At 42.5% G+C, this 25,568-nt stretch overlaps 1 protein-coding gene across 3 annotated transcripts in view; it reads left to right on the plus strand.

Moving 5' to 3' along the window:
• The window catches only part of lrrc4ca (leucine rich repeat containing 4C, genome duplicate a), a 241,271-nt gene that overhangs the window by 162,579 nt on the left and 53,124 nt on the right, over positions 1-25,568 (plus strand). Inside the window, exon 1 of one of the 3 annotated variants that reach the window (XM_049574548.1) lies at positions 8,915-10,700. The exons of the other annotated variants lie outside the window; for them this stretch is intronic. The gene's annotated coding sequence lies outside the window, so the exon portion shown is untranslated. Of the gene's footprint in view, positions 1-8,914; positions 10,701-25,568 lie in introns of those variants that run through there. 3 annotated transcript variants of the gene reach the window in all.

Here is a 25,568-nt window from a genome sequence, read left to right on the forward strand (position 1 = left end):
TACATTTTGAGAAGAGGACATTAAAAATATTCATTGAGGGATATAAAAAGTGTAATGAATGATTGTGGAAAGTGCTAATGACTAATAAATTCAAGCTTAATTCCTGAAATAAAAGCGTTGGGGATGGCTCCGGCTTCAGCATGATAATCTCTCAAGTGCTCAGTACTTTCTTCATTTACAGTAAAATAGCAGGGAGGATGTTTCTATGCAATATGCATGTAATTATGGTGAGGACTCAGGAGCTTCTGGCACATGTTCACATCTTCAGATCTTCAGGTTTGTGGCAGGATTGAACATTGCTTGTGTGACGATTGATCTTCCTTACCACTGAAAGTGGTAGCAGATATCCGATTTGGTGAATAGGCTTCACATGTTTCCTTGTTTGAAAAAATATGCATGTAACAGGCAAAACTTGACATAGCATCCCAGAATGTCAACAACCAGCGCACCCAAGGTACCTTGCACATCATATCTCAACATGGAAAGATCACGACCAAACACTGATATGTGACGAGGTCGGAGTGAGAATGCATTGCCCAGGATGTACAAACTGAACACCTGCTTTGAATAGGGCCAACTGCACTTTCATATCGGCCAACATAGTAACTTCCTGCGATGAGGGCATCGGAAAACAGATTTTTGTTTTTTTACTTGAAACTGCTTCATTGAGTGTTTATTACTGTATTAATGCCCCAGGTCCATTTGTTTAGGAGAGGAGAAGACCTCTACAGATATTTCAGCTCCCAGTAAAAATCTCTAAATGTACAGACCTCAAGTTATCAGAGAAAAAAATGTAGGAACATATTAGCAGAGGTAAGCTAGTGGGCCATCTGCAATGTGCCAAACGTCATAGGAAAAACACTGATTTGTAACGTGAAACTGCTTTATTCAGTGTTTTTACCAGTTTTAGCCACCTGGTTCATTTGTTTTGGAGAGGAAGACACCTCTGCGGATAATTCAGCTTCCTGTGAAAACCTCCTGAACAATGAACACTGAAGGGATTCTAACTTAATAAAGTTTCAGCTGGTTGCAGTCTGCAGTCCTCAATGCTAGGTATCACTAAATCCCCCTAAATCTTACACAGTGTTCCTTTAAGCAGTCTTGGCAAGTACATCCTGTAAGTCATTTGTTGCCTGCTTTTCATTTCTTCTTTGATAATTTCCCCAATATATTTAAAATTCTGTATCTAATATGTTTTGGGTTTTGCTTACTCCTTTATATACGGACGGACAGCACTTGGGATTTTCTCTTACAGATTTGCAAAACAACATTTTTCAACCATGTTGCACAAGTGAAGTGAGACAAAACTACCAAGCTTGCAAGAGTAACCGACCTTTAAATACAGGTTCTGGATGGACCCTAAATTGTACTAAACTGCATTTCATCATGCTCTGTAGCACCCATATCACCCCCCCATTGCCTCCCTCTCCATCAAATTTTACACAGTATATTTCAGCTGCCTACATCATCTTTGCATCACAAAATTTTGATACTGGCACTTAGTCATGACCCACAAAAGAAGTTGCACACAGCCTGAAAGGAATACATAATTTCTTAATGCCCACACATTTCAGCAAACCTCACATCAATGTGTGCAAATGCCTGAAAGTTTGTCAGACTGTATTTGGTCCGGCGGTATTTTACCATATGGCCAAACAATGGCAAAGTTTCAAATGGCAATAAAGTCTGGCAACACTTCATTTGTAGTCACAGAGCTTCCTCTGAAGCGTTCTTACTTTGAGAAATGAGGCTCCTCCAAAATCATGAATCAAACTTTTATTTTCACTGTCGAATGATTGGACCATGGGCTCGGAGCCTTTTTAAGGTCAAATTGCTTTCTTTTTTTCCGGAGCAATGAGGGCGCAGGTAGGTCAACATGCTCAGAACTGCACATTTTGCCCCCAAACCATCATTAGAAATGATCCTCCATAGCACTGTAAATTCTTTCAGATTAAAACAGGAGAAAGTTGGATTTCATTTTTTAGCCTGTAAATTAAAATAATGCTTATCTGCTTATCTAAAATTTGATTAAAGCAAACAGTTTGACTTTAATCATTTACAGCTTCACTCTCAAATCTCCCTTCAGAGATTTTTATATATCCCTAGATTTGAGAAAGTTTAATGGGATTTTTCCCCTGATTTTATTTATTTATCTATTTTTTAGGTGAAATATTTCAAAGGACACTTGATCGCTCTTTTTTATTTATTTATTTACTTAAAAGATTATTTTTTGGGCTTTTTGCCTTTAATGAACAGGACGGAGTGAAATGGGGTGAGAGAGAGAGAGTGGGGGTTGACATGCGGGAAAGGGTTGCAAGCCGGAGTCGAACCTGCGACCGCTGCAGCAAGGCATCACCCCTATACATGGGGTGCCGACACGATCCACTACCCTACCGATGCCCCCGCTTTTTATTTTTCAGCGTTTTTGCTGTTGTGTGCTCATTCTGAGATATGATACATGCTGACATATTTATTTACTTAGTGAAATTGCTATCCTTGATGTTGTATTGAACCAAGGCTCATTGAAATTTTTTAAATACACCACTCAGTGACACTGGCGCAGTGGGAGAGGGCTCTTTCTGCAAATGTGCACCTTACTAGGAAGCATGCTTGAATGGATAAGCAAGATTACCACAGTGACGTGGTGCTCAGTGTCTTGCAAAACACAAAAGCCATTAGATTGAGTGTGGAACAAATCAGGAAAGATCTGATAACTATTTAATTTTAAATGACTAATTCCTGAATAACTCTGGTTCCAGTGGAGTATAGCTGAGTCATAGAGAACAGACTGGTAGGTACTTTTTGATTAGTATCAAGATAAACTCTGAACCAGCCTCTGAGTGGCACAAACTATGCAGGTAACCACTCATTTATTAGCCTACTAACACCATAAGGGATACTTTGCAACCAACTTCGTATCCTAACAATGTATGTGTAAATGAACTGCGGTAAACTTCCCTCTATCCTATCAGCCAGATCTCCCCACTACTTTGATAGCTCTTGGGCTGTTGCTCAAACTACAGATTGTACCTTCACTTTTTTCGTATGCCCTCCACCTCAGACACAAAGAGCACAGAAGCAGATCGAGGGCTTTCTTTCAACTTTAGACCAAACTCTGATCAAACTGTAAAACTAGGCAGCACAGATGAAATATAAACCCAAATTCTGTTTCTGTATTGCCTATTTTTTCCCCCTAAAATGTCATCAGAAACAAGTTTCAGTGCACTGTTTGGCTGTATTACAAAATATTCCGAACAGGAAGTGGGTGTCATACTGTTTCCTGTATTGTAAAAACGGAGATTAAATGGTAAAACTAAGCAGTGGTGATTAAATATAAACCAATATTCTGTTACTGCATGGCCTATATCTCACCTAAATGTTTTCAGAAACAAATTTTCGCTAACTGTTTAACTGTAATTTGAGATCATTTGTCACCAGCTGGCTGTCATATTGTTTCCTGTGTCAAAACAGACAAGCTCACACTATGCCACCCCCAGTGGGAACATTTATTGGTCCGATGCGGCTCAGTTCATTGTGATAGTTGTAGGTTTTCTATCTCTTGAGCCGATTTCAAAAGTATTTGTATCTCTCTACCAGACCTGCCAACCTGTACGCATTTGGGTACCAGGCACACATTTTGACATCAAAGTACGCTGGTACAATTTGATGCTCTAAAAGTATGCATATCACTCGATCTTGCATTTCGCTGGTTTCAGTCGATTGGTCTATGCAAGTGGTCACTCTCAAGTTGATGCCCGGTGAGTATAGGCGCGTAGGCGGAACGGAAAGATTTCAAACGGCTGTCGGGTAAGGTGGTACTCATAACCTTTCTTCAAGGTTGGCAAGTCTGCTCTACTGCATAGACAGCCCAGTTTTCCTGCAGTGAAACACTTCTTTAACCATTAGTTGCTATGTTTTGGGTGACATTAGACTGAGTAATAGTAGTCCCTCATGGTTATCTAAAGACTCAAAAAACAGCACACAAATCCAAAAATGAAGAATACTGAGTGCTGGACAGAAGAACATATAAAGAAATACAAAAACAGGTCCGCACACCAGAAACTGCTCCTTTTGGATATTTAAATCTTATCCCCACATGTGACGTTTCGGGCACCAGCCCTTCATTAGACATGGACAAGATAAGAACACTTGTCTCCTACAATTGAAATTTCCAGAAGGAGCAGTTTCTGGTGTGCAGACCTGTTTTTGTACTCATGATTATCTAACCATTACCTAAGATTTGTGTCCCTGAAGTAAAGCACCATCAAGCAAAACAAACAAGTAGGCCTAGATAATCAGATTTTACTAAAGAAGTAGAAATAAATAAATAAATAAATAAATAATGGAAATACTCATCACAAAATGGAAAACACTTACGTATACTCATACATATGGAATGGGCTTATACTATGCAGGTATTATCGTACTGTTTGAAAACAATACCGCCAGTGAAAGTGAATTCCGACTGCAGATTTACTCTTATGTCCACCATTTTCTTAGCTCCTCCACGGATGCATGCTGCTTATCATCTGGCACCTGGTTGCTATGGTATCATACAGTCCCAAACTCACCTGTGCACTGTGCTCAGAAATGTCCAAACCATAGCAAAATAAGAATAAAATAGAGGCAGAGGGAAGGGTCTCTGCAGATAAGTACACTGCCACACACTTCTAGTGGGTCATAAGTGGTGATTGAGATGGATTACTTTTCTATGAGTCCATTTTTTTTAGTTGTTTTAGGGCAATCCTGCACAGTGTACCTTTAACAGCACAGCAGAGATAGGCGTCGAACATGATATCATGTGCATGCTTGACTTATGTGTTACTAATACTAATTTGAGTTTACATGTTAAAGGGTACCTCTGGCAGATGATGATGCTCCATGATATGATAAGTAATATACTGATTATATAATGATCATCAACTGATTCATCCCTCAGTGAGTGTGGGCCTTCTCATCTCTTGATACTGCTTTGAGCTGCAGCCAATATTCAATAACTAAGCCAGTCATCCAGTCTCCTTCACCATTATATTATGTGGTTGAAGCAGCTTAGAGAGTGTTATTAGGGTGAAGCATGCTTTGAATTATTTTAATTTACCCCAGATCCAGGGGTGAATGAAGAACCCCAGCCAAAAGTGGCCTAGAATGAAAACTAAGAATTCATTCTTCAATCGCGAGCCCTATGGGCCAAAGGAAGCCTTGGATAAGAAGTACAGTTAGAGATTAGTGTGGATCAAAGTGGAGATTAAATAGGATGGCAAACGCATTGATGCACCTAATTATCAAGTGCGTGAAATTTGATGAATTGCCTTGAATCACAGCAACGGCGTCACTGAGGTGTTTGTAGAATTGCTGTCATTGACACTCAACTAATTCTGCGGTTGAAATATGTGATTTACGGCAAGTACAGTGGAAACAGTGTGAAGCGAAGAGGGATATCAAACATTAGACGGAAGAAAGACAAGCTTCCTACGCTACACAACCCGAGGTGGCACTAAGACTGATGGAGCAGAATGGAAACGAGCGACGTGTGACGCATTCTCGGGGCCCGCAGACTCGCTTCCCCGACTCACCTCTCACAACACACCTGACTACATTATTTCATTGCCTCTGAGCCCGGCAGGATATCTGTAGTGATGTCTCATACCCTCCAAAACAACATCATGAATAATGAATGCCAGATCTCAAAATAAATAACACACATTATTAATGCATTCAGAGCCTCCTTTAAAAGGGGCAGCTGTAGGTGCCACAGAATCTCACTCGGTCTCTGATTTAACTATTTTTGTGAAGAACATGAGAAGGAGGGAGGGGTATTGTAATGTGTGTTTTTATCAACATAACAATGGAATTCTAAAAACAACAAATCCACAACTGCTGAGATATAAATTTTAAAGTGAGAGGAATTCAACATTTGTAAATCAGAGCAAGTAGCCGAGAGTGTAGCTACATCCTATGCATATTCCATGTGACACGGCATCGCTGTCATCACTACAATAAAACTTGCATTACATGGAGATTTGTGGTTTCGTTCTAAACTCCTTATGTTTTGATAAACCTACGCTATGTATAAATGTACTTTTTTTTTTTTTTTAAACCTGTCAGCTAAAGCGAATCTTGGCAGAGCAAACGGCGACACTGAGTAGCCTTGACTTAAGTGTGGTGTGTATATTCCTTTTGATCACTGGATGAGACCTACATGGCATACCCAACATGATTATTACATTATCTAATTGCATCCCAACACATGTATTATTCAGGCCCTGACAACATAATACTCTCAGGGAAAGGAAGAGATCTGTGTGCCTTAAGCCGTCTTCTGTCAAAACACCAGTTTTTTTCTTTTTCTTTGGGGTGGTTTCCGTAAAGCAATGATAAAGAGCATGGTGCGGTAGAAATAATCATTTTTAAAGCCTACACCACCGCTGCGTCTGTAATTGACATTGTTAATGTCAAGCAATCTTTATTTTTACAAGGATGCTGAAAGCATAACCAATAATCTATACTGAAGCATTCCCTTAAGTAAGGTTGTTTTTTTTTACTCAGCCCTCGCCCTTGCCACCCCAGGAATAACTGGCCCCGTGAGTCTTGTATGTGTCTTGCCCTTTCAGGGAACAAGGTCACATTGTTTACAATGGCAGCACAACACCTCTTTAACGTCCTCCAAGGACAGAGTGATCTTTGCCATGATGTTTCAATACTGCTCTGGCCTTACATCAGTAAAAACGTAGATTCAGGCGTCACGTCAGGTGGAAGAATGTTGAATAATGCATTTTACAATCAGTGCATGAATGTCGTGTTAAAGATGATGCAGTCTGGCAACAGTGGGTGCGGTTACATGATGGCTTCTCATTCAGAATGAAATAAATCTGAATGAAATCATTCACAGGAAATAATAAAATAGTAGTTTACATGGGAAATATTCATTCCGAATGAGGGTTTACATGGGAGACCAGTTTAATCGCCTTTTAATCTCCTTTATTTGGGTCCGCACAAGGTTTGGGGCAGGGAAGATTTCTGATTGGATAGGGCGCGGGGTGGATGTTACGTGTTTACGTTTACCGGAAGAAAACACTGTAGTCCTCGTTCCAGATAACACGATGCTTGACGACGGCGTTCTTAGTGCCTTTACCGCGCTTGTTTTGCGTATATTCTTGAAGCAGCAGTATGACAACAACCTTGTTCTGCTAATGCTTCGTCTGTTGAGGAGGAGAGAGGTAGAAGGTCGAAGCAGGGAGATAGATGACCATGCTGTGGCGAATGGAAACCGAGTCCGACTGCTCTATCTCAGCCCGTTGCTATGCACGCTATACGTCATCACGCCAGAAGGGCAAGGAAACGAGCATGCGCAGAAAGACCGGAATGATCTTAAAAAAGGAATGAGTGTATACAAGTGTGAGAAATTCTTTCATTCAGAATTAGAAACGGAATATTCCAGCCCCTTACATCGGATTGAATTTTCAATCGCATTGGCCATTTTCATTCTGAATTAGGTGTTTACAAGATCACTTTTAATAGGAATGAACTTTTATTCCGAATGAAAAGGGAATTAAACTGTCCATGTAAACGCACTCAGTATCCCAGAGCTTCACTTTGAAGATGCTAGTGTTTCCACCAGCAAAGTCTGTGTGGTCTCAAATGCTACATAAATCAAAATAAAGGCTATGGCCTCCAGTGTTGGTTCCCACACAGCAAATAAGACCTAAAGTAGTGAGGAATGGTCACCAGAGATCCACAGACTCCCCGCTGATGGAGAAGTAAAAGCTTTAAATCAAAACCATTAGGCAAGGCTGCCATACAGCAACATGACACACATTACAGGCGGGGGGGCACTCAGAGGTGACCTCAGCCGTTACATGTGGATGACATGGAAATGCTGGTAGATTCAAAGGGTATTATACAATAACACAGCTCTGCTATCTTGAAGAGCAAAGTGGGTTTTGCACATTAATAGGTTTCACTTGCCCGCTTGGCCAGAGCCGAGGAGAACGTGAGGCGAGAAGAATGGAATGAAAAAAATTGAGTTACTTAATGATGTCTCCTTCGACTGGAAAGCAAGAGGGCGGTGCTCTTTACTACCGTATGCCAGAGACACAGACAGGCAGGTCGACAGTTATGAAGACGGATGAATGACGCAACGCCTTCAGCACAGAAGGGAAATGAGATCAGATGTTGACAGTGCGATGGACACATCCCTGGTGTGGCATTCAAATGTTTTCTCACATCTAATATCACATGATCTGTGAATGCATCCTCTTCCCCAGATGAGACATGCTCTCACTCTCCCATCTGCAAATTCATCCTATTTTTTTGCTCCATTCTACATGTTGTATAATATGACTGAGCCTAGCAGAATATGTGCCGTACAGCAGGTTGCCTGAGATAAACGTTTCACAAGCAGTAATCTTTGTGAAGACCTGAAAGTCTCCTGTGTCAGCCGCCATGCTAAAAAATCTGCAACGTGTATTTCATAATTCATAACACAGAGCCAGCGTTTATAAATGGGGGTCTAAAGTGCTGAAGCCTGAGAAAGATTATAACACATATTAAACTGTCTTCTGGATTGTCAGACTTGTCACAGCACTCCCCTCATGTGCTGCACATTTATTCCTTTCTGTGAGTGTGCGGCTGCTGTTCTCTGCACCGTGAACCATTATGCAGGCCTATATGTCTCCTATTGTACCCTGCAGCCATTTAAAACACAAATAGATATGGAATATATAATCCTATATAAACAAAACGCAGTCTGTCATGGGAGAGCAATCCTATGCGACAATGCAGCCTGAGGCCACTATCACACAGCATACAGGAGAGGGGGAGTCGGTAGGTGGCAGTCGTGTCCCATTTGCAGGAGACACATGGGAGGAATCTCTTTCTTGCTGTCTCCCCTGTCTGTCCAAGCCTCCCTGTTTCTCTCGCGCGCGCACGAAAACAATCATTTGCATTTGCTTGCCCCTATTAAAACTGACCAATGCACACAAAGGACAAAGGTCAAGAATCAATTAATTAATGCCAGCCGTCCGGGTGAGATGTGGCGCATGGATTGGGTGCCCGCAGTGGAGACATTGCAAGGAGCACCTAGAAGTTCAAACAGAGCGACATGAAGACTGAAAGAGAGGGGAAACAATATTTCCTGCCCTCACCGCCACAGTCCTGCGGCTGACGGCAGCGCCGAGCAGTCTCACTTTGGAGAGAAGAGCAGCTTGTCAGTGGGAGGTAACCTACATGATGCCCCCCCTCTCTACCGCCCTCCTTTTGCACTTATCAATTCAGTGTCCGTCCGTGCTGCGCCGTGCGTTTTTATTTGGGTACGTAAATGCCGAGCGCACTGAGCTACTGTAAAAAAGCGCACCGATGGATGCAGCCCGCGTGCGCGTCTTGGAGCGGGGTAATTTGTGATCACATTTTTTGAAGCAGCTTTGAAACACACTGCAGTGGACAGAGAGAAAAAAAGAGAGGGCAGACGGGGCTTCTTGGACGAGCTGTGGATAATAACCCCTTAGTAATTTCTTACCCCCCGCGCCCGCGCGCGCACGCGTGTGTGTCACATCAATGGATAGGCGAGGCTTGAAATGCCGAAATGCATACATAGATGGAACGAGGGCGCAGAAGTGATGACTGCCTTTGGTGAACTCTAAGTCCCGTCCAGACAGGGGGTGAAATCAAGGCTCGGCGCGGAAAACATGTAAGAATTGGTGTACAACGAAGGCTCCTCACACTTGAAGCCGCACTGCCTGAATTGCTGATGGGGTTTTAAATAAAGGCTTCTTGAGGATACCAGCTGGATTTTTTTCCCTCCTCCTCCTTCTTCTTCTTTCGATGTTGCATCCCAGCTTAACGCATTCTTCCTCTCGAAAATGGAGAACGTAGCAACCTAAAGAGAAGATATTGTGTGATCTGGACAACTTTGTCAACCCCCCGATGCACAGGATACCTATTCACTCACAAAACTGCGGGACTTCTTTCACCGATATAACCAGGAGGGGGAAATAGAAATAAGCATCTTGAAATCCGCACTGAGTTGTGAGGTGAAATCTAATCAGATTCAGCCGGGTTGATGACTAAGAAGTAAAAAAAAAAAAAAAAAAAAGAAAGGGACTTGAAGAAAAAGTTCCATTTGAAAAGCGGGACGCTACACTAACCCCACCTCTGCCCCCTTGATGTATGGATGATGGTCTGTCACACAGTCTAATGACGGGCTCTTCAGGATCTATCCACCTGGAAACTGACCACACGAGGTTCTCCGTGCTCTACACGTTGTGGAGAGGTTACTTTTTTTAACCTGTAATTTCAGACAGTGTTACTTCACATCCACCTAACTCATCATTTGGAGAAAAAACCCGGGACCACAGTGGGTATCGCTTTACATCGGGAGAGTAGTTTCAACAATGGCACTTGTGGGTGCCTTCGTGTTCTGTGCGTCCTGAGAGAGAAAGAGAAAAAAGAGGAAATATCGGATGCGTTGTCATCACTGTGAGAGTTAATAGCATGTTCATTCTGACTGATGTGTGGATTACATACCACGTCGCTGTGAGAGTGGGGAAACAATGTGTCTGACAAGAGAATATCACCACGGATTCTGCAAAATCGCCTGAGAATTGCGGATGTTTTGTCGATGCAGTTTTTGGGGAGGGAGCGGAAGAGGCACCGTTCTCCGTCTAAAGCAGAGATCCTGCAGACCTCGGCGTCTTCGTGAACAAGTAAGTTAGTGTTTGTGGCGTAAATAAAAGATGCTGATTGCCTCACTCATCCCTATAACATAACTATAACCCCCACCTCATGCTCTTCCTGTGTGGATGTCAAAATGTGGCCAGTTTGTCTTCTTCTTTTGATGACTGCAGTGATATGAACTAAATCAGGGCACAGCATTCCCAAGGCTTTACCCTCTCTGATACTGCGGCCTCTAACTATAAGATCTCTAATCATGCGCTGATTTGGAAGATAAGGGGAAAAAAGATGCGCGCGCTCGCGTGGGTCTGCTTGCGTTTCACTGCGCGCCCTTGGAGTTGAGTGCGCGAGCACTGAGCTTAGGTGTCATGAACAGTGAAAAAGAAAGAGTTAAGCTTCCCTACTGAACAGAGAGAGAGAAGTGAAATAAATGGTGCTTTTAACATTGTGACATGCTGGATGCGCACGAGCCATCCATCCACCTTTGCATCCATCCAACCTGTACCTGCATGCTCTCAACCTACATCCAGTATCTAAAAACCTGCCATATTTAGCAGTGTTTTTATGCCATGGTGACCTTTCAGAAATAATTCATGGTATGTATATAAAATATGCAGTATATGTTTTTAAAATTCATGGGCTGCATCTCTGGAATCTCTTCCTGATGTCTAAATTGTCAAACTGGTCCCTTTCCTCCTCCTCTTCCTCCTCTTCTGCTTCTTCCTCTTCTTCCTCTTTGCATGGTTTACACAGAAGGCGCTTGTTCGCTGCCTCTGTGGAAGCCTGGGAGGGAGCTGTCCTTCTTCCGTGGTGCTGAAATTAAAATCTGCCGTCTTCTCTCTGCCACTGCTCAGCTGGAGGAGACATGGCTGTTGTAGATCATGGCTTGAAAAATCTGAGCCAGTAGCCTGCTGAATATAATCCTTTTGAAGCAACAGATGACACTTTTGAGGGCTTAAGCCTGTGATAGTCAAGAAGTTAAATGTGACTTATGTCTGTCTGTCCATCTATCTATCTATCTATCTATCTATCTATCTATCTATCTATCTATCTATCTATCTGTCTGCCCTTAAGAGTATTTTAGGACAAGCACTCCCCTGAACTTAGTACAAAAACACCTTCAATTTTTCATATCGGTGCTTTTGAACTCTGTAGCAGGTGAGCTTTAAAAATAGATGTCTGTCATGTTGGTGATAAACCCGTGTTGGTGGTGGTAAAAGCATAAGTAGAGGTGGCTGTCACTCCTCAGACAAAGAATGAATTGCATCTCTCACCTGTGAAAGTGAGAAACATGGCGGACATTATTCACTCGCTGAAAGAAAAGCCCTCCATATGATGGAGTGACATCACCTTGGGGAGACAAATTAGACTGCCGATTTTATGTTTTTTCGCCCCGTCAGAGGCTTTAACATGATAAATCCTCCCTACATATTCCCAAGATTGTTTGTTGGCAACTGCTGCAGAGTGATTCATAGTAATAAGTAGAAAGGCTGTTCCTCCTCCCCGTTTAACACTCCTCAAACCTTCTCATCCCTGCGGAGATTTCCTCAGAGATGGATGTGGGCTGTAGGTTTGGGATGTTACACGCTTTGAAATGATCCAGCCAACGTACAGAGCAGATGAGTTTAAAAGTGACTCTGGATCAGTGTTTGTTTATTTCACCATGCATGCTAGAGTGACAACAGCTGTATCCCCAGCGTGTCCCTATTAGTCCTTCTAAGCAGTGGGAAATAGCCTCAGAGCAGGTGCAGCACAGGGACCAAAAGGGACGTCCCACTGCTCGCACAAAGCCAGCCATCGCGCTGATAATGTTGCTACCATAGATATCTGTTTTATGTCCAATTTCTCCAGCCATTGTTGTCCGACTTATCTATTGAAAATCATTCCAACCAGCCGTGTCAGAAAATTAATGAACTTGTCAGCTGGAAAAGGGCACCGCTGCAATGAGGTGCCAGGGTCTTGCAAAGCGACAGACTGTATACCCATGTTCCCTTCCCACACTCCCTTTGTCATTTTTCCCCCCCTTCCTCAGCCTGTGACTCAGTTCAGATCAGGGCCAGCACTTTGTGCCATATAATAAAATGTTCATTTCTCAAATCGGATTAATCTCTGTAAAGCCCAGCTTAGGACACCATTAGCATTCATTTCTTTCACTGCCGGGGACTTGTATCAATAATGGAGCTACCCCTACATTTTTCATCTGCTCTGGGTATAAAATCTCTCAGGGGGTTTCATTCAACGGGAAAGGGAACCGTTACAGTGATCCGTTATCTACTCCCTTGCCTTTTGTATTGGAGACCAGCAGTGCAATGCAGGGGGTCTGAAGTGGTAGGCTGGATAGGAGCTGGAAGCCCTCATGCTGGAGGTGAAAGATGCCTTTATAGGATGACAGCATCCATATAATGGACTGCAGATACTGAATGCAGAGCACAAACAATATGGCATTCAATAGAGGAAGTATTATGGGTTTGTTCATGAGCCAACATTCAATTTGCTGCATGTAACATCCTATGGGAGCCTGCAGAGCACATATCTGTTGTAATTAGCAAAGGTTAATGTACATGTGAATGTGTCCTTATTACTAATATTAGCTGAGCATTTGCAGTGACAGGTTTAAGCACTATGTTTCAAATCCAGCTCACTGAGAAAGTCCAAAGAAACAAATTAAAAAATGTGTTCTCATATTATGTATCTTGTGTTTATCTAACAAGTTGGCGCTGTCAGCTCTCGGTGGAGAAAACTTGTATGGATTTTAAGGTCAGGGCAGAGGCAGCAGTGATGTGAAGTTTTCGCAAAGTGCATCATCGCTGATGATTGCTGCTTTTACACACAAGGTCATCCCCGTGGTGATTAATCATGCATATTTTCAGTGGGCAGGAAGAGAGTCACCTTAAAGGAATTGACGTTTGGAAGGTGCTGTCATAAGGCAGCAGTGACTAAGCTGTAACGTGATGGTCAGTGACACATTGTGTTGCGAGTCTGCATCACACAGGCAGCTATTGTGAATGTGATAACAAGAAGAAGAAGAAGAAAAAAAAAATGCCACCTCGGTTTCTTTTAAACTGTGCTGCTGGTCGATGACGCATGCACCACTTCGAAGAGAGTGTTGTGGTCAGATTGGTTGGCTGTAAAAGATGTAGCAATTTGTCATTGTTTTGTCACTGCCAGCTCACCGTCACAATAGCATCCCCCATATAGTCTTTATTGAGAAAAAGGGAGTTGTTGTAGCATCCTGCTATACCGCTGTGGATGATCATCTGAACCTGAGGCTGTGTGTTGTTCCTGCTTGTATAATATAATCAGCTCTATCAACCAGATACAAGCAAGAATCTTGGGTGCAGCACGCATACACAGACAGACCTGAACGGTATCTGCAGTGGTCTCACTCATTAGTCATCCTCTCCAGCGTGTCTGGCTGAATGCTCTGTCCAGGGAAAGAACAGCTGAGCAGGGGGACGGCCGCAGCACATTCCGCCAGTCGATGGATTAATCAATTGGTGTTCCAGCTCAGCCCATCCATCTCAGGGAATAATCTGGGAGACATCATAAAAGTGCCATTCTGTCATTCTAGAGGCCAGGGAGCATTGCTCCTTTTTTTTTCTGTCTCCCTCTCCACTGCCACTCTCACAGTGGAAACAGGAGTGGATTAAATGGAATATAGCTGAGTGTGTTGAGCGTGGCAACACTGTGAGGTGTTTGCTTGTGTTTTTTTTTTTTTTTTTTTGCTATTTTGAAACATTACAGCTTGAAATATTTTTCTCCTGCTGTGACTCAGGGCTAAAAAGGAATTCTTCCAACTCCATCACTATCTCCCCGTTTCCTCGCCTCCTTCGTAAAATTCAGCTAAGAGCACTGACCTGAATTCAGTGTGCATCATTACTCACCACTTGCCTTACATCACCCACCTTGCCAGTCGTGATGATGGTGTCTTCTCGACTTAGTAATCCTCACCTTCCCCTCTGCTGCCAGTCTCTCTTTTCTTGACCTCGCTGGAATGTCACATGGTGCTAAAATGAGACTGACAGCACCCGAGGTAGGGCCGATGTGACGGCTGCGTTAATAACAGCTTGCATGAGTACAGCACCAATAGTCACATTCAAACATAACAGAAATATGTGCATATGCACCACTGAGGAGTCATTCTTCCTGCCTTCGGGGCACCTGGGCAGCGTCTGTTTAAAGTGATACTGGCCCAGGCCACTGCATTAATTCCTGCTGTTAAATTAAAAGGTTAAATGGGATGGGAAAGGGTGGCAGGCTATCTCCTACTGCCCTCCTTTATACTTCCAGATTGTGCCGTATGGAGGTAAGATATTTAAGTCCTCCTAAGTAAAAAAGCAAAGGACAATAAAGAAGAAAATTGAAGGCAGGGTATGAATGGAGACCTTCCTCTCAGGCGCTGTCTTCTCAATCTTTTGTTGTTGACAGTGGAATTTAGAGTGAGCTGAGCGTGCTCAGTGCTCTAAACACTCAAAGTTAAAAACATTTGAACTGGAGAGATGCCCTTCAAACAGGTTTTTAGTGGTCGCATAGCAACAGAGCCATGACTAGCGCATCCCCAGGCAGCTTATGAGCTGCTAGCTAAAATAGAGGTTGTCAATGGACAACAGCCTTCGGTGACAAAACCAGTAAGAATTTGATATTAAAACTGTAGGCTATTTTAAAATGCACCGACCGTCAGTCTGCCGCAAGTAATGGTTCTTGTAGGTTCTGGGATCCAGGTTCATTAATGTGAATTTTCTTCACATGCAGTCTGAATGCTGTCAACCAAATGAGTCACTTTCTAGGTTTCAGAGGGGTTACTGAAGACAAAGAAAAGCTGTGTTGTAGTAGGAACAAGCATGTGCATGTGTGCGCCAGAGAGTGTACTACTTACCTTTTAACTTGCAGTGTTGTTTTTGAGATGAAAAGAAAATGCCCTGTAGCTGTAATGGATACTTGACCTGTTAGAGCTGATGGGCTTTCTCCCAGTGGAGAGGAAGCATTTCTTTCATACAGTGTTTTGTCCAATAACAAATTGTTTGCTCTATCTGCAGGGGGAGTTGCAAAAAGATGTTGTACTTGGCTGTCCAGCATTGCATTTCACCAGGATCCATTTAGTTTTCAGTACTTTCCTCAGGTGAAATCATCAAAATACAGGAAACCTGGAAATAGTTTGCACTGAAGGGCAAAAAAAAAAAAATCAAAAAACAGCCGCAACCTTGCAGCTGTCCCAACGTGCGTGAATCAAATCAAGCAAAAACAATGAAATGAAAAATTCAGCTGCCCTTTGAGAATGCTTCTCAGAGGCTGTAATGGTAGAAACCAGTGCATGAGGGTTTGACCCTGAGCTATGCCGCGCTAACACCAGCAAGAATAGATTCACCTCATCATGCTGCGACTACTGAACACACGGCTGCTCATTCAGTGGTTAACAGAGAACAGAAAACCATTACATCCCCATGGGTTTATATTGTTTAAAAAAATCAAGAAAGTTCTGCTTTGATGAAGGAATGAACAGAGGAATGTTAATCAGGAGAAAATTTAATTAAATCACCTTCACGTCAACTATAACGTGAAAACTGAAATGCTAGCTCTGGCCTCTTTGTGTTTGTAATTCAGTTTTGATTATCACAGTATGCACAATGTGATAATGTGCTCCTGAGAGCCAAGTGTACATCAAATCTCCCATAATCAAAAGCTGTGCAGTGTTGTTTGGAGAGTCAGGAGCACAAGAATACAATTTTCAAAATAAGAGCACTCAGACTGAACGTTAATTCGCTGTAGCTTTTCACTACAGTGTGTGTATGTGTGTGCGTGTGAAAACGCATGCTTGTGCCCTCCTAAACCGGTGCCTTCTGCAGACCCAGGGGTGCAGAGTGAGTGTCTGGGATCTGGACATCTGGGTCGAGCTTTGCCGTCTGTCTCCCTGATCTGCTTTTTAACTCATAAACCCAATCAGGCTGGCAATCAGATGGTAGCTCAGCTCAGCATCGCAGCAGGAATCTGGTCATCAGTCAAAGCCCCACAATACTACACAGCGTGGTCACACCCCAGCTAGCAGTCACACATTCTCCAGACTGTTGAGCTGTACAGACATTGTGTCTTTGATCATTCTGAGGGAAGAAAAAGCCCCCCTTTTGCCCATGACCACAGAATCTCACACCTATAAAGACACACCAGTGCGCTAAATCACAAGGAAACACACCTAATGATATGACTCACACACACACACACACACACAAAAGAAAAAAGAAGAAGAAACGCAACTCCAATTTCAGAGCAGACTTCATACTCTGCTCACAATTATTTATCTGTTTTCACTCATGAGCGCATGTGCATGCATGTGTACACGATGCATGTGCTCATCTGAGTGTGTACTATCTGCGCGAGTGTCGGTATCTTTGTGTGTTTCTTTCTCGCTACCCACTCACCCTGTTAGTCTCTGACCTTAATGTGTCACTCATCCTGGCACCTGCATGTAGGCAAGGCTGCCCTACTATGATAGTTTTGATCTGACAAGGATAGACTTACACTTGATTTAATCCAAGTTGTCTCTATGGAGTCTGCTGAGGTACCAGTCTGTTTCACTGCTCAGGTCAAGGCCTTGTGACAGCGGCTGTCAGTCTGTTCCTCCACTTGCTTGTGTGTGTGTGTGTGTGTGTGTGAGAGAGAGAAAGAGAAAAGAAATGCTTTGAGCTTTGAGACGCTAGCTGCAGAAAGGCCTGGATGAATTGCGGGAGCTCATGCGTGCCTGGTTAATGGGTAATCTCCTTCATACACAAAAAGAATTAATCCTGAACAGATGCCACCTCACATAATGAAACCCCTTGCACCGTTGTTTCCAAACAGGCAGCTTGTCAGGAATCAAGACGTAAACAAATAAACAAACAAACAAAAAGCTTTATTTTCACATTAATTACAACTCAATTTTAAAGTTTGAATGTCACGGCTTCTTGGTCTTTAGAATGTACTCAGCTCATAATAGCGCTGCAATAAAGGTCATTATGAATAAAAACAAAACAAACAAACCTAATTAAGAAAAAAATAACACATTTCCACACAACGGTGACTGCTGGAGGTTCTCAATCAATGACGAAAGTTAATCTGTATGTCAGCAGCAGGTAATGCATTTCACGAGTGAAAACAACAAAATTAAATTCATGAATGTAAGTAGTGGAGAGGCAGTGGAGGGGTAGCCAATCATGCTTGATGGGAAGAGGGAAATGTGTGTGGGGGTGTGTGGGGGTGTGTGTTTGAGCGCACGCCTGCAGCCCAATGGCTAGCCTCCTGCAGCCCGTGCCAGACTCCTCAGCGTTTGGCTGCAGCCCGTCTGTCACTGAGGAGAGAAAATAGTCACACAACATTCAAAGCCTTGTCATATTTCATTTCCTTTTGGTGAATAAATTAACATAGTTTAACCATTGGCAGATGTGTTTCAATGGGAACGTACGCTATATTGTGTCAAATGTATGCACTACAAAACTGATCAAAGCAAGTGGGATAATGTTACACTGTATTAAGATTTAAAATCCAGTTGTTTTGAGCATAAAAGGATTATCTAGTGCTGACTATGCAGTGCTATCCTTCTGGATTCAAATAAATGCGTCTGCCTCGTGATTACAGTATTTCTCTGGGTTGGAAGAGGGGGCGTGTTTGTTGAAAAAAAAAAATCCACTACAAAGATATCACTGCAAAAATATCTATCTTTTGAGTTTTTGTCTTTCATTGAGCTCCAAAAGCTTTATTTTCTAAGAATCTGCCAGTGAGGTACGACTAGGTCAAACAGTTTCCAATGGAAATCGACATTTTTCAAGGATTTTCCAGATGAGGCAGATTGCTACACCGCCATGTGAGAAATATCTCACTTGATTCTACAATGTGTTGAAATAAGTTGACTGTGTGTTCTTTTAAAAGGAAATGACTTGTTTTAAGAATTTGTGTTAGGCCCACAGGAGGAACAGGGGCCAAACACTCATCCAGGGTTCAACTCCCAGCAGTGATTCCTAGAGCTCGGTCGTGAATTGTTTTCGCCAGTGTTGGTTTGTGGGAAGCCAGTGAGGGTTCATGTTGTTTGTCGCTGGTGGGGTTAGGATGGACTTTTCAGATTCTCCCCTGCACTTTTAAGATAATAAATCTAGGGCTGCCTCCTAACAGTCGACCAAACGTTAGTCGACCAGAAAGGTCAGATTACATTGGTCGCTTAGTCGCAGGAAAAAAAAAAGAAGAAAAGTGAAACTCTGTTAGGAACTGAGCCTTAAATCAAACCTATATGACTTGTTGTGTGGGAATTTAATTTGACAGAACAGAAACAGGAAGTGGTCACGCTCAGCAGTCAGACAGGAGTCACGTTACAAACCAATCACAGTCGACAGATATCTTTCCTTTCTTCTGTAAATATTCAGTCTGATAAATACGAAAAAGTTGATCATGTTAGTGCAAGGCTACCCAGAGCTTTACATCTGTCCCATAGAGGATAGGCCTACACACTTATAAACATTGCCTGGAAGAAGATCAGCTCTGCACTCAGGATTTCAGGCTGTACAAGAATAGCGTCCAATCTCGCAATTTTCAGGCGGGTAAATTCGTGTCATGTGTACAGCCCCTAGTTTCCAGGGCTTAATAACGTGTCGGGCAGGAAATCCAAAGTGTGGTGTCATAATTTGGGAAGGTGAAGGACGAACCCAAGGTGATACATAAATTCTGCAGGCAAACATGACGTATCATCTGAAACATGTAAGTAGCTACATAAAATACAGGCCTACATTAACACACACACACAAAAAAAATGTAATTTAATAATAACATTAATATCGTAAACATGTGGCCGACTTGATGACGAAATGATGACTCTTGGTCAACTAGGATAATTCTTAGTCAGGGGTAGCCCTAAATAACTCCTAAACTGACCCAAACTTTAAAAAGGTACAGTAAAATGATCTAATTTAGGCTTTTGGAATTTCTAAAGTTTTATAACTCAAAAGTTTGGTATCTTCATCTGCTTTCACTGGTTCTAAGTCAGAAAATGATATGTGGTGGCTGGATTTTTATATTTGTAGATTTCCCAGAAAATATGTGCAGTCATTTGGGCGTACCCCACTGGGAGATGTTTTGCTTGATGGCTTGCTGGCTTGCAGGGGCATTGCACACACGAGGCAGATTTCACAACATTACATAATATGTAGTTTGTTTACAGTACAGGGTTTCATACTGTGTGGGAGCCACTTGATCAGGTATACTATTTATACATGTCAAGCAGCTGTGACCTCCACATTTAGTCGCGCTATCTGTAGAAGAGTCCTTGATATTTCTTGTATGTGATTGTGTGGGTTTGATCCTCCGCTGCTCCGGAGTCTGTAGCAGTGATATAGTGATTATGTATAGTAACAGGGGAACATTCCAGGCTCTATGTTGACTGCTAATTGGGCTCCAGTGTAACGACTGTGTCATATTAATGACCCAGATCCAGCTCATTGTAATATTCATGAGTTGTGAGGATTGCCTTTTCTCTGTGGGACTGCGTGGTGCAGAGGTTTATGAGTGTGTGTATGTGTGTGTGAGAGTTTGTATGTTGATGTGGATGTGCACATTGGTGCAGGGAACAAAGGTTGATCACCGTGCAGAGCTCTTCTCCAATTTATCCTTTGTGTTCCTGAAAAGCGGTCGCAGTGCTCGCAGTCTCGTTCCTGTGATGTGGGTTTCCCCCTTTTTCCCCAATGCCACTGATATGAAAAGGTGTGTGTTGATTTAAATCTGCATCTGATCTGCAGACAAGTGTTGTAGGGTAATCGGCTCTATGTGTCGCATTACGTTGAGAAGGAGACGGGGAGAAACAGACTCGAAACCAGGTGGTCTATGTTAAATCACCCGTTTCAAAAGCAAATCCAGAAAGAGCTGTTTTCGCAGAGGATGACAAAGCCCTTTGGGAGATGTGTGTGTGTGTTTGTGTGTGTGTGTGTGTTTTTTTGAGGGCATTGTGGACAGGTTAAAAGGGTCTTCTGTGCCTGATGAAACAGGTGGGACCCCTACAGTCACTGGCACGCAATCCTTCCTCTTCCTCCCCCCACCGGTGTGCTCTGCATTTGCATAACACTAATCGGAGCATAAAAGAGAGTCAGATTCTTTCTGTATTCATTAGCTTCATCTCTAGGTGTTTCTTTATTCTATAAAGGCCCTATCATGTCCTGGCCATCATATTGCATATTTCTCTGCTCTGAGGCACAATTCTGCTGTGCTATTTCTTTTTGCGATGCTTGAATTGGAATGTGGAGTTTTGTAGTTAAAAGAGGTCATATGAATGTGAGGTGTCCCTCACGGCTAAGAAGGCTAAAGTGCTTCAGTATGGAGGCAGAACAGAAACACATTCTTCCTATTGTAGTCAGGACAAGATCACAATGGACATGACTGGTTGACTGATAAGAAAGGACAAGGACTTTTCAAGGACAAACGAGTCCCGATTGTGGGATGTATAAGTTAAGAACCGCTGCCTCGCCGTTTCCTTATCGCTGTGTGTATTGAGAACAATCAGCCACAAACTTCACCCTGCACTGGACTTTCCGCAGGACTCTAATTGGAATTCGTATTTTTGTTTCAGTTCAGTGTTCGGTTTTTGAAAGATGAACCTTAATGGCAAATTGTGTTTCCTTGTACAGAGTAAAATGATGCATAAAAAAACAGAGGGTGTTACGCTGGCTTCTGTCTTCCGAAGACAAATTAGATTTTAATGAAGAATGAAAGTGACTCTGTGGAGTCTCTGGCATAACGTCAAGATCCAGCACAGTAACTTTTGTGCAGTGATGAGGCATTCATTATAGCCAGTTAAGAATGGCAGCTATCAATCTGTAAATGAGCTGTATAAGTCATATAAATTATACTGCAAGTGTAGAAAGCACACCCATAAATGTCAAAAATGCAAATAGACTTCAATGGATGGTTGGGCAAACAGGGGAAGTGTAGAGGATGGATTTTTTTTTTTTTTTTTACCCCCCAAAAGCTAGGATCCTCCATCGTCTCATTTAACGTGACAATGGAGGATTTCATCATTGTGAGGGAAAAGAGATTCACTGACTTAGGGGAGATCTAGTGTTCTCTGTGGTGAAATAGGGGAACAAATCTTCATAAGACCGTTCTGCCATTTTGGTACTCATTTGTTCCAACATCAAAGGATCGGCTGCATCGTGATTACAGCCTCTGTAAAGTGGACCCTAATCCAAATTAATTGATGGAGCCATGCTGGAACATGCCAACAAGAACCGCATTGTTTTGTGTGCTTCAATGGAAAAAAAAGAAAGTTCAGCATGAATTTTTGAAGTGGGGTGAAATTTTTCACACAGTTTTCCTCTGGCTTTTCATCTGTCTGTCAACAGGATTTATTTATTTATTTTTTTTTATTGGTTTGTCTTTTAAATATTGAACACAACCTTGTACCCTTTGGCTCATGGACACATTCATTTCTGTAAAGTATCGTCTTGGCACATAGATCTTTTGGAAATATTGACATACATTTTGGATTGAGAAGGAGAAACGTGTTGTGAATCGAAAGCACCATGGTGACTATGCCTCTCATGTAAGCTAAGCTTTACTGGCTGACAAATGTTAAATTCATTTAAGTTGGCAGCATAAGTGGTTCATACCAGTTTATATACCTTTATATCACATCTGTCTGCTTACAGTTGAGGACATCAGTGGTTTTCAAACTTCATGTGCCCAACGCACACCAAGGGACGAGCCAAATTCTTGAGGCACACCTGTATATATATTCGTGCACAATAGCTTCTATAACATGTCTTATCCCTCTTATCATGACATAAGACAATCAAATTAAGACAGGTAACTTTCATGATACTGTCTACTGACATTTTTTTTTCTCTTTTCTTTTGGTGGTAGGTCGTCTTCACTGGTGCTTTGTTATAATTTGCTCCATGCAATAAAGTGATCCATTATCCCACTCACAGCTTTCTCCATGTTATCATCCCTCACACTGGCTGCCAATCAGCACTTATGATACATCCCACATGCGAACAGCGATAAATAGGTTCCTCTAGAACATGGTAGTCAAACACATTTCAGTTCATGGGCCACACAAAGACCAATTTCTTCTGAAGTGGGCCGGACCACTAACACCATTGTATAATAACATACATAGCACCACCTACAAAATGTTGTTGTAAAGAACATTTTCCACCACGTACAACCAGACGATGAGCAGCCTGATATGGCTTGATAAAAATAAAAGCAATTTTAACAACAAGTCCGAGTTTTTCCACACTCCGACAGTCAACTATTTACTGTCATTATATGTGCATTTGTACATCTATTTCCATCCTGTGTAGAAATGCTGGCATCAACACACCAAACCATAGTGGAAGCTACTGAAGCTGCTGATTGACAATAGTATTTATTCTTTGTTCAGAGAACTGTGTTCTGGTCAGGGTGGAGAAGCCTCTGAAGCTGCATTTTTCATGAAGTAGCTACTCAGTGCTTAACCTTCTTCTAAAACCTGGCACCTTTTAGCCTTCACACATCAATATTAGGTGTACAAAATCATCCAGTGGGCCGAATTGGACCCTCTGGAGGGCCAGCTCTGGCCCACGGGCTGTATGTTTGACACTCCTACTCTAGAAGGTTATTTAAATTAAAGCTAAATTTAAATTTAGCTAGAGTTTGCCTCTTTGTTAGGAAACGGGTGCACACAACATACTCATTCATTCATTCATCTTCTAACCGCTTCATCCTCTTGAGGGTCGCGGGGGGGGGGCTGGAGCCTATCCCAGCTGACATCGGGCGAGAGGCAGGGTACACCCTGGACAGGTCGCCAGACTATCGCAGGGCTGACACATAGAGACAGACAACCCACACAACATACTGATACAGTCAATTAAAAATTCATTCATAACATTTTGTATTAGCTCAGTTGAATATTGCAATAATAATGTGCGGTGATCGCAAAATCCCACGGCACACCTGGATTGGCATCATGGCACACCAGTGTGCCGCTGCACACCATTTAAGAACCACGGAAGGACATCATTAACATCATATCTTGTGGCTGTGGCTTAAATGGTAAAGCAGATAGTCCACTGATCGCAGGTTGGCAGTTCAGTCCCCAGCCCCTCTTGTCCACATGTCAAAGTGTCAACACTGAACTCCAAATTGTTCCCAGTGGTCAGGCCATAACCCTGTACCTCACTGCCACTGGTGTGGTAGTGAATGAGTGGCACAAGTCTTCCCAAGTGCTTATGATAAATAATAATAAAACAGCTAAAATAAAAGAATTGAAAATAAGCTAGGACCACATAAATCAATTTGAAATTAAAAAACTGATAAAAGAGGGATAGAAGCTAGACACAGCAGATTTAGTGTCAAAAAAGCCTGAAAAAGTAGGGAGTGATTTAAGAGAAGGAACTAAGTTTGTTAACCTAAGTTCCTCCGGTGGGGGGGTACTACGGGAGCGTATCTATGTTTCCCGGGTTCTATGTTCCCCACTTAACCCTGCAAAAAAGGGTTCTATGTTCTCCGCTTACACAAAAAAGGTTCTGTGTTTCCCGGGTTCTATGTTGCCCGCTCAACCAAGCGGGAAACATAGAACCCTTTTTGTGTAAGTGGGGAACATAGAACCCTTTTTTGCAGGGTTAAGTGGGGAACATAGAACCCGGGAAACATAGAGCCCTGGAAACATAGGGATGACCCCTGCTCCCAAGGTAGGACCCTCCCCCGCCTTGTTACAAAATGGAAGGAGCCCCACAGCTGTAGTAGTGGGGTCATCCCTATGTTTCCAGGGTTCTATGTTTCCTGGGTTCTATGTTCCCCACTTAACCCTGCATCAAAGGTTCTATGTTCCCCGCTGACACAAAAAGGGTTCTATGTTTCCTGCTTGGTTGAGCGGGCAACATAGAACCTTTTTTGTGTAAGTGGGGAACATAGGACCCTGGAAACATAGATACGCTCCCTAGGAGCACAGGCAGCGGTTCGGCTCAAAGGGCGTGAGTAAATGTATAATGTATGTAGGAGCAAGGCCATGTAGGGCTTTAAAAATACTAGTACATCAATTATACTATACCATAACAGGTTGTAGTGTTGCAAGGATGGGAGTGATGATGCTTAGGATAAAAATGCCATATAAATGTAGCCATTTATCTTTGAAAAAAGTCTGATATTGAAATCTGAGTTGTTGCCACAAGTGTCATGTATGGTGTAACTGAATTATAAAGGCAGTGAACCGAGCCTTCAGTTACATACAGTAGCAATACCTAGCTAAAGTTTGATAGCATTAGCTGTCATAATGATAGGCGTTAATATAGAGTATAGCAGCCCTGACAGTGCTGTGCTGAGCAAGAATGTGCTTGATGTTAAATATTGAAACCTACTGTAATTTGAGCTTATTTCTACTGTCAGAGTTACATAATTTTACTTTAAAAATGGCGTTCATGCATGCAGCATTACTGGTGTATACACACACTGGTCCCAGGCTGACTAGCAAGCCACTTGACAGGCAGTCACTGGGCGTAACATCATTCAGGCCAAATTGGAACAATCTTTGAAGCACAATAGCGTATTGTGTGATGTAAATATTATTTCAGAGGTAAATACCATTCCAAGCACCGTGAAATTAATCCAAAAGGGTTCAGTCAAAGAACTTGGACTGAGTTCAGGCAATCATGAGCAAAGAGGGGTAGAAAAAAGATTTAAGAATGAAGGTGCATTCATTTCATTTGAGGGAGCAAATGCTCCCCCAATTCACCTTTGAGGCACCAGGTCAGCATATTTTATTTTGGCACTGAATAGATGCATGAACAGACTTTGCTACAGTACCGGCACATCATTACCTAATTTATTTGATTGTGAAATGTCTCACCCATTTAGTTTAATGCCTGCCTCACCTTGAAAATGGGTAAAGGGCCAAGAAGAGTGCTGTGTGCTCT

The sequence above is a fragment of the Epinephelus fuscoguttatus genome, linkage group LG4 (genome assembly GCF_011397635.1).
Source record: "Epinephelus fuscoguttatus linkage group LG4, E.fuscoguttatus.final_Chr_v1".
Taxonomy (NCBI): domain Eukaryota; kingdom Metazoa; phylum Chordata; class Actinopteri; order Perciformes; family Serranidae; genus Epinephelus; species Epinephelus fuscoguttatus.